The sequence below is a fragment of the Diachasma alloeum genome, unplaced genomic scaffold, assembly GCF_001412515.2.
Source record: "Diachasma alloeum isolate Michigan unplaced genomic scaffold, Dall2.0 Dall_scaffold_01330, whole genome shotgun sequence".
Taxonomy (NCBI): domain Eukaryota; kingdom Metazoa; phylum Arthropoda; class Insecta; order Hymenoptera; family Braconidae; genus Diachasma; species Diachasma alloeum.
Genome location: NW_021681434.1, coordinates 36,382 through 47,310, shown reverse-complemented (window position 1 = coordinate 47,310; position 10,929 = coordinate 36,382). Strand labels below are relative to the sequence as shown.

General features: G+C 38.5%; 1 pseudogene; it reads right to left on the bottom strand.

Annotated features, from left to right (window-relative positions):
• Nucleotides 1-10,618: 10,618 nt before the first annotated feature.
• Nucleotides 10,619-10,929, bottom strand: part of LOC107046358 — a 1,981-nt pseudogene continuing 1,670 nt past the window's right edge.

The window sequence follows — 10,929 nt, the reverse complement described above, 5'->3', positions numbered from 1 at the left end:
AGTGAGGTTCGGATTAACGGTTTGATAATTTGCCGGAGGTAATTTGATAAGTTTTCTTTAATAAACAAATTACTATGCACTGAAAATTACACAACACAGAGTTTAATAAATAGATGATTTCCGAGTGGACTGTATACAACTTAACAAAGAAAGATGATTTGCGATTAATGTTCGATAATAGTTGCGATGATTTTCCGGCACTGTCACTCGATGAGGTTCGATGGCGTACTAAAGATACGACACGCACGATCGTCCTCGTGCGTGTTCGTCGATGCCCGAAGGTTTCCGAGCGAGCAAAATTCGACATTTAGCCCGACTGAGGGATGATTTTCAACATCCCGCCCGCCCTGCGTCACCTCCAGGTGACGATGTATGGCTGATGATTATGATGACGTATCACTGTTGACCTTCCAAAAGGTCGTCGTTGATTGGCAAAGGCACCAGCCTGTGGATGGACCGTTGAGTCTCCTGGTTGCCTTTCCTCAGTGTGACAACTCTGGTCAGGTTGTCTTGTCCCGGATGAATTGCGATGACTCGAGCCAGAGGCCACTTGGCTGGTGGCTCCCGCTCGTCAATGATGAGGACCAACGACCCTTCGTTCGTTGGCTGCTTCCACCGATAAATTTGCTGGTAACGATGAATGCACTCTCGTGCCCAGTGTTCCCAGAAATTCTGAAGCCTCTGGGAGATGATTTGCCATCTGTTCAGTCTTGCTGTGTTGATCTGCTGAAGTGAAGGCTCTGGAATTATCGTGAGCGCTTCTCCTATGATGAAGTGTCCTGGTGTCAGGGCTGATGTGTCCTGCGGGTCGTTTGTGAGTGGGCAGAGTGGTCGAGAGTTAAGTATGGCCTCGACTTGCGTCAGAAGAGTCGTAAATTCTTCGTACGTCAAGGTCGAGGTTCCGATGACCCTTCGTAGATGATATTTCGTTGATTTCACTGCAGCCTCCCACTTGCCTCCCATGTGCGGCGAGTGAGGAGGGTTAAATTTCCATTTCGTTCCGTCGGATGCTAGCTGATCCCTGATAGTTGCCGATTCGCTTGATGCCTGGTCGAATAACCTTTGAAGTTCTCTCTCTGCCCCGATGAAGTTGACACCCCTGTCGCTGGACAGGTTGCACAGATGCCCCGTCTCGATGTGAAGCGTTTGTACGCTGCGATGAATCCCTCCGCTGTGAGGTCCGTTACCAGTTCCAGATGTGTTGCTGAAGTAGCAAAACATACAAACAGACAGATGTAAGCCTTGTACATTGTCTTGCTTGCCCCTGATCCTCTCCATCTCAGGATGTTGATTGGGCCTGCGAAGTCTACTCCTGAGTGGAGAAAGACCCTCGATGGTGTCACTCGTCGTGTTGGCAGCTGTCCCATCAGCTGTTGAGCCCTCAATGCTCGATGACGTGCGCAAATTACGCATTTGATGATGTGGGAGCGTACTGGAGCTCGTCCCCCGATGATCCAGTACCTCTGTCTGATGTGTGCCAAAGTTAGTTGAGTTCCTCCATGGCAGCTCCGTTGATGAGCCTCCGCGATGATGAGCGATGATAATGGCGAGTGACGGGGAAGAATGATTGGATTCTTCTCCTCCGGATCCAATGTTGATCGTCTTAGACGTCCGCCCAATCGCATGACGTCGTTATCCATGTATGGCGTCAATGTTGCCATACGATGATTGGCCGCAAGGGGTTTCCGTCCCTCAGCGTGTTAACTTCTGCCTCGAAGTAGAGCTGCTGCGTGTATCTGACCCAAAACAGTCTCGCCTCTTCGAGTTCCTCTGGTTCCAATTGTGGAGAATCGGGTAGCGGCTATCTTCTGAAGCGTTTTGCTACGCGGTTTACCCAGGCTGTAACCCGCAGTAGCTTTGTGAGTGATGAGTATCTGATGATTAGCGCATTTGCCTCGGCAATCTGCACTGGATGTGAGCTGATGATGGGCGGCCTCGCTTCCTGTGCCGCTTCTGATGATACCTCTGTTGATGATGCTAGGTCCATTGATGATGCTAGCCATTGGTCTGGTGGCAGGACAAGCCATGATGGCCCTGTCCACCATAGATGGTGCTCCGCCAGTTGTTTCGGGGTGAGACCCCTTGATGCGCAGTCCGCCGGATTCTCCTTCCCATTGATGTGTCTCCAAGTTGCAGAGGGCAGGGTATCTCGTATCTTAAGAACCCTGTTCTGTACGAAATCCTTCCAACGGGCAGGGTTCCCGTTGATCCAGGTGATGGCTACCGATGAGTCGCTCCATAGATAAATTTCGATGTTGTCCAATTCCAAAGCCCTTTTGACATAAGCCACGAGTTCTGTGACCATGACTGCTGCCGTGAGCTCCAGTCTTGAAATGGTCTTTTTCTTGAGGGGTGCCACCTTGGTCTTGGCACAAACCAAAGTGACAGACGTTCCCGATGTCGCTGCGGATGTACGGAGATAGACCGATGCGCCCATTGCCAGATTTGATGCGTCCGCAAATCCATGAAGTTGAATTTCCGATGTACCGGGCGATAGATGCAGCCAACGTGGTATTGATAGGCTGCTCAAGTGTTGAAGTTGCTCTCTGAATGATTTCCAGCGATCCTTGTAGTCATCTGGAAGTGGATCGTCCCAGTTAAGTTTAAGCAGCCATAATTCCTGGATGAGTATCTTTGCCGTGACGATCACAGGCACGATGAGTCCCAATGGATCGTAGATTTGCGCAATCTCGGACAAGGTTACGCGCTTGGTGATGGTGTCCTCGGTGAATGTCTTTGCTTTGTAGTGGAAGGTGTCCGTGTGGGGCTGTCAGCATAGTCCCAACACTTTCACCGTTGGTTGAACACCACTCTCAATTTTGTGGTCGTGCTGTCTGGTTTAAGCACTCCATGATGAGGCAAGTAATATGCCTGCTTTGGTTCTGAAGTTGAAGGTGCTCGCTGCATGTGGTCCAGGGCCTTGTACTCTTCGATGAATTTCTTATAGAGGGTATGAGTGACTGGATCTGATGATAATTTTCCCAATAGCTTAGATAGCCGTTTCTTGGCCGTTGAAGCTATATCTCCCAAGGCGGCTGGTGATGATTTAAAGGGGAGACGCACGACATAACGTCCCGACGAATCCCTCTGATGAGTCTCGATAAAGTGTTGTTCGCATTCGGCTTCAGCTTTGCTCATGACAACTGTTGATGATGTATCCGGTAGCTCCTGGAGCCAGAACTTTTTTAGGAGTTCTAATAATTGTTGATTCGCCGTCTGCGTTGAGGTTTTGAAGGATGATTTGGCCACGCAGTCGTTACAACAAACTGGTCCCGATACTACCCAGCCAAAAATGGTCTGCTGAGCAATAAGTTCGGTTTTCTCAAACCTGATGATTTTCTCTCCGATGATTTTCCCATAGGCGTCAGCTCCAATGATGAGGTCGATGGCCCCAGGTCTCAAGAATTGAGGATCTGCCAATTGTAGTTTTCCTCCCGACCACCCGGCTCATCAAATCGTAATTGATTTCAAACAGAGAGCGTCTTTAAATTTCTCCCATAATGTTTCCGGATGGTTAGGATGACAATATAATAAAATCCGTACAAACAAATTTCTTAGTTGCCGTGGCATCATCCAAATTTTCCCCTCCGTCAAAGACCGATCCCATTCTTGATCATCTTCAATAAGTCCTAATGCCAAGCATGTATCGTGATACGTATCATATAATTTCCCATCAACTGTTCTCAGGTCTTCAAAGCTAGTCGCACCCTTAACAGTTATCAACTGTAACCGAAGATGAAATATTTCTAATTGAGATGGACTTACTGAATACATTCGTCCAATCACATTGAAATGTGCTTTGCGTTTTTCCCACCTAGATTGATTTGTATGTGGTAATTTTTTGAAAACGTAATGCGAAGGGATATCTGCATACGTATCATTTCTGGCTTCCGGGTTCCGTTGGTTTAGGGACAAATAATCAACTAATGTACTGGTCATTTCAAGGGCAGCTCTCATATGATTTTCATTCCCATCACCACTGATAGTAATGTTTTGTTGATTTGCAAGATGAACTGGTAATCGGATGACAGAATGACTTTTGTTCTGTAACGGTCTACCATAGATACGATCACAGGCTTCAGCTGGTGATACATATCGTGTGTCTATGAAGTTTCGAATTTCATCGTGAGAAATTTCATTTTGACTCTCAGCATTGGTCACAATAATCGAAGCTGAATCATGGCCCTTGTATATGTACTTGTATAAATATTTCACGGAATTGATGGAAGAAACTATTTCAACATTGATATGACATCTGAATATTTTCAATAAGTAAGCATTGTAAGGAACGACAAATGCATTATCAGTTGTCTGTCCATTAGAACGCTCATACGTGCCCGTATTCCTTCGACGGTATGTAGGATATCCATTCTCGTCCATCAAAGTGCTTTCTTGGAAGTTTTTTGGAAACTTTTTCATACATTTCCCCTTCTCATCTTTACAACAATTGCCACATGGTCCATGAACCATATCTTTCAAAACAATATCATAAAGAGTTGAATCTGTTCGTCGATCAGGAATCTCTGCAGAGATATATTTATCAACAGTATCAGGAGTAAGAATTTTACTGTTTTGCTTCAGATTTATCAATAGATGCATATGTGGTAATCCGCGTTTTTTATATTCAATCACCTATACATACGCACATATTTCACCGAACAATCCTTTTTTGACATCACTGATGAGTTCGTCCTTCTTTATATCAAAAACACGCGAAACAATATCTGGTCTATCAGACGCCGTTTGTCCTGGTAGTAGATTTTCTTTCATTTCAATCCAATTGGGATTGCACGTCATGGTAATGGATAAATCAGGTTTACCAAATTTTCTTACGATAGCCATCGCGTCTTGATAATTCTGCAACATGTTACGGGGTGAACCTGTGAAAGTTGATGGGAGGATGACCATTTTCCCTACTTGACTATCACTGTCATTCGCTCGTCGTTTCAACCAATCTACTAAGCTTTGATATGTATCACTACGAAGAGTCTCTTGATTTTGTCTGCAAAAGTTCAATCTATCCTTCTCAATTTTAACGTAACTGTCAACAACCCATTGTTGGTATAATCGGCCTCCTTTCAAGATCACATTATCGTGCCTGTCAGCCATCCTATACTTGGTGTATGCGCTCGCGAGACCCTCTTCATTTTATACACGCAAAGTATATTTGAATTCCAACCTTTAGTGTCATGTGGATAGAACAAAGGATAGATCCACGGTTCTACGTTGGGATCTATGGAATTAATAAATTGGAGTTCTTTAGTTTGTGTGCTACGGACTGAAACGTAAGACTCTGGAATATCACCATGAGTCGTTGTAGTGAAAATGGCAGCAACCTCATTGATTTTTTGTAAATTATATCGTCAGGTTTAAGAAAAAAAATTAATTGCATTTCCGGTTCGTTCCCTGCATTGAGATCTTTCATAGATTGGAATTCTTCATGCATCATTCGATAAGATTCAGCATATTGATTACATTGTCGAAGGCTATTATCTATGGCTTGGACTATTTCACGATACAGTGTAGACATAAAATTGCATCGTATGTCGGCAGCTTCATTTTGGTCAACTATGAAAAGTTGACCATAGGACGGAGTTTCATTTGATACAGGATAAAGACTTTTATTGAATTGATAGTACACTTGGCCCTGCAACTTGAAGCAAACTGGGCCTGGTCTCCTATCAGAGAAATGCACCAAATTAGCATTAAATGATGCAAATGCAAATGCATTATTATAACAACGTATACGTTCTCGAAAATGTCTTGATTGATCGTGACTACAATTGAAGAGATCGCGTAAAATGGCTGGCGCATTGGGTAAGGGTTCAAGAGCAACCTCCCCATGGCTACAACAATCATTAAACAAATCTCTGCGAACTTTCTCAGCTTCGAAATGTTTAGCACTGCAATGATAACATAAAACATTCATTGGCCCAATATAGTGCTCCTCGACTTCGTGTATGGGAGTATCATGGATGGAACCGAGACGATTTCTACCTGATGCGTGGGAATGATTATTGTTGGATATTGGAGCCATGTTAATGTAATTTTGTTCATTAGAAATATTGTGTTCCAGAACGTTATTAGGATTTTGTTCATTTGAAATATTGTGTCCCAAAAGATTTCCGGAACGCGGATTGATCGATGATTTGAGGCAACAATCCAATTCATGGATCGCACGATTTGAATTGAATTGTTGATTACGATGCTTTGCACGATATTCGCGTTGATACGCTGCATTTTTTTTCACGTCGCATGCTTTGTCTTTCTTCTTCCTTGCTTATCTGCAGATTAATGCATCCATCGTCTTGATCTTGCTCATTGGATATTTTCTCTCCGATTTCATTCCGATGGACACCGACATGGACTTGGATTACTGATGATTTTGAAGGATTACTGGGTAACGAAAATGAGGTCTTAGAATCTTTTAATTGATTAATCAATTTCGCACGATATTCGCGCTGATTCTTTGCCTTTCTCTCACGCGTTTTACGTCGAAATTCTTCTTCTTCTCTTTCTGTGCGTAGTATTTTTTTTCGAGACATTTTCCATGTAGGACGATTCAAAGGTAAAGAGAGGTGAAACAGCGAAAATGTAGAAGGAAAACAATGAGTTAATAAATTCCTAGTTTATCAGTTTCTTTTGAAGTATTTTTCTTGTTTTTCTATTGACATCAAGGAAATGTAATGGAGGTAAAGAATACTTGTTTTCTTTTATTGAAAACCTGTTGCTGGTTATCAAATTCAATCAATAATGTTGAACGCCGAAAATGGAACAACACACATGTAATTGAGAAAAAGATCACACGATCTATGAATGATGAATGGATTCCCCTAAAATCATTCTGAATTTAGTATGAATAATCCTGAAAGAGACTTTTCTCGTGATTTCAAATGTTCATATTCTATAGTAGATGATATTCTTTTGAGAGTTTCCCTCTATAAGTTGAATATCTCTAGTGTAATATTCATAGGAAAATATTTTTCTAAGGAGTTATTGGGTTTTGGTAATATTAGTATTTCAGGTAAAGTTTCTAGGTTATTTGTTTTCGGTAATATGATAATCTCTGGTATTTTTGGAAAATTTTTTATTAACTTTCGATAAAAAGTAAAATTTCTGGTATTTCAGGTACAATTTTAGTTGGTATTTTGTGTAGAATAGCGCCTATAGCCTCAGTTGAAAATACGGTGATTAAGTAATATGTCAAAAGTCCATTGGTTGAGCTGAAAAAGAAACAAAATGATTTATATATCTCGTTTAATTAACGGTTAAATTGTAAATGACAATAGGTGGAATACTTACGATGTTAACTGTCATTGCGGTCTCTTTGATCGGGAGGGGATTTTTTTATTCAAAAATGTTTGCCCCTCAATATGCTCTGTGATATAACAGACAATGCACGGTCAGCTGATTGTATGCAGAAGATGTAGGAATACTTCGTGAAAAGATGAGCCGGTTTTAATAGGAAATGCTGTCAATATTTCACTTCTCGAGATTGACTGTGATAAAGTGTTTCTTTCGCGAGGAAGAGCAAGATTTACGATAAAATCACGTCAATAATAAGCAATTCATTGACTAACCTAAAACTACTGAAATTCACTTATAGAACGATATATAGTTCTATCCACTAAGCGACCTCAATCTATCAGTCCACTGAATTCATTCACATATCCAACTGCAATAATATTAGTACTTTCATAAAGATAATTTGACAATTTTAATAAAGGAAAAATTAGCTTGTCACGTCTGATTAATTCAGTATATTTTATCTGCACGCTCAAACTATAGGGAATATTAGAATGTTTGTGTTATTCACCGAGGGGGACGTTCCACATTTAACATAACGATAAAATACTGAAGAGATTCAGTCTAATTGAAATTAGGAATGGAAGTTGTCATGAGAAGGAAAAATATGGTAATTTGCAATGTTGATATCGTTATGAAACAGAATGAAGCAAGACGCACGCTTCTGCCATCATTATTATTGAGAATACATTTGTAAAATAAATTTCGGGAAAAGGAAAAAGATGTTAGGGGATGAAAAAATGATATTGTAATTGAAACCTTTTTTTATAACAACACTGTACAGAATCTACTTAAATTCTCAAATATTACAACACTAATGGATGCTTTCTTCCTTGGAATAACAAACAGTATAAATTTTTTTTTTATCTTAAAAAATACTTTCTTCTTACCCTATAATCCATTAGGTTTTTTTTTCGTTGAAGAAACAGGATAGAAGTTCTCTATCATACTGTCATCATCTTGTTTCCACGTATTTTTATATCCTAATCAACGTTTTCATCATAATTTAACGAATTGAAAAAAAATTATCCTCAGTTCATCAACACAAAAAAAGTAAAATTGCAAATTCTCATTCAGTTATTTGAAAGTCATTTGATGACCTCGAAACATAGGAATTATTATAATTTTTTTCTTTAATATCGAAAAGCAAACATTACTCTCGAACTCAATATCCATTCGTTACTCACATTTTTTCATTGTTTTATATCAAATTGTCATTAATGAATAAATGAATAATCTTCTATAAATTTGGTCTTCCGAATGAAATTCGAATATTTAGTACACATGTCGAAATGTCAATTTGATTATAGCAGCTGGATGAAAACAAATTTTGTAATTAACCTTATTACTTGCCGGCAACAAAACTTCTCAATACTTTTGATAACAGATCTCAAATGTCATTTTTGTTGACACTCAATTCACACATTCGACTGAAATTAGTGATAAATTGTACTAATCAACAAATGAATGAAAATTTGCAATTTCACATTTTTATTAAATAAAAATATGGATGAAAGCTTCTCAGCAATGAAAAAAAAAATAATAATGATTGAAGGCTTCTCACAAAAACAAATCTTTCTCTTTCTGCGAATGAACTGAGGTCGATTAAGAGAAAATAAAAAATAAGATGATAAGACTGCAAATTTTCATGCCATTCCACGTATTATTCAGCTAACGACCTTTTTTATAAAAATTATCTTCGGGTTAGTTGGATATCAAACATAATACTTTTCTTTTTCTTCACTAAACATGCTAATGTAACAGAGGTAGAATGTCAGTTATTATATCTCAACGTGAACATCTCTTACACTATTTATTATCAATAGTAAACTTACGATCAGTCTCTTTTGTCCTCATATTTATCGTACGAATGTGTTTTTTCTTCATCTTCAATGGAAAAAAAAAGATTCCTTTGACGATACTTTGGACTATCACAAACAATGACTAAAATAGTCAATCACGTGAAATAAAAAATACTGATTAAGGCTTTTATCCTTATTGTGTACTTTTTCTACTTCTCCATTTTGGTGATAGATCTTGAATTATTGACCCAATTGAGAATTCATATGTACTTTCTGTTATAGAGATAAAAATAGAACATAATCAAAATTGTCAAGAAGAATTCTGGAGAGTCTGAAACATCTTAAAATTATAGTCGAAATGGAGACAGTTTTTCCAATTCAAATGTGATGAATTTCAATTTAACAATTTCTGTTCATATAAAAATGAATAGAAAAAGAATGAGGACCATAAATAGAAAACGCAAAATTCCCTGTTCATATTAAAATGACATTGACGATTGAGTACACATGCTAAACTCATGAACTTGATGAAAACATAGAAATGGTGATTAGTCTTACACTAAGAACACTTAATTTGTGATAATACTTGTTGAAAGAAATTACTTAACACTTTTAATAATAAGTATCAGACTAAGAATCTTACTAATAAAGAAATGCATAAAAATTTGCTGTTTCGACGGGCTTATCAAACAAAAAATATGCATTTATGCCTCTCAACAACAAAAAAAACGGATTTTTTTAAGAAGAAAGAAGGTATCTCAGTCCATGAGAAAATTAAAAAGAAAAAAAAAGACCAAACTGCAAATTTTTATGTCATTTTCAAAATTCGTCGGATGAAACGAACATATGAATTATCACAATTGTTTTACGTAGATCATCATAATTTTTTCTCTTACCATCGTTGTCGAATAGTCTAGAAATCTTACTAATTCTTACTAATGAACAAATGAGTGGAAATTCGTAGTTCCGACGTGCTTATTAAACAAAAAAATGCATGGATGCTTCTCATCAATGAAAAAAATAATTGGATGCTTTTTAGAAAAAAAAAACTTCTCAGTCCATGAAAAAATTATGAAAAAAACGACAAAACTGCATATTTTCATGTCATTTGCAAAATTTGTCGGATGGCACGAACATATGAATTATCATAATTCTTTCTTTTCATATAAAAAAACAAATCTTATTCTCTATCTCAACATTCATTTTGTTTGAAATGAGATTCTCGTTGATGACATAAACTCAAAAAAGACTTCCTTTGGAATTAAATTTGGAATTAATTCTGTTTTTATAAATCTTCAAGGCTACGAAGAGCACACAGAACGTGATTATCATCTTTTCATTGGGCTTCCATCGGGATGAAAGATGATTACGTATGGATAGTAGTAATCGTGATAAGACTATTCCAATTTTGATTTCTGAGAAAGCAGAATAATTCATTTATTAAAAATTCATTTGCTCAATTTTTCTTATGATAAAATTGAGGCAAAAATTTCAACTTATATTTCTATTACGTTCCCGTTCTCCTGTAAGATCTCGGATGCCTCTCTCTTGAGGAATAGAGGAGGGGCCTCAACTGCATCGTCCATGGCATCCTCGCTCATCAGAGAGGCTCCAGGGACAATGTTAATCATGTCCATGCTCGTTACACTAAGAACCAAGGCGTCGATTCGACGATCAACTGTTCCCTTGATTTCAATTTTAACCCCCTCCATCAGATCATCCTTGGGAACGTATGTTGTGACGTGTACACTCATACGATATCTCTCCGTGCAAATCATACCACACCCATAGCTTTTTTTTTTTTTTTTTTTTTTTTTTTTTT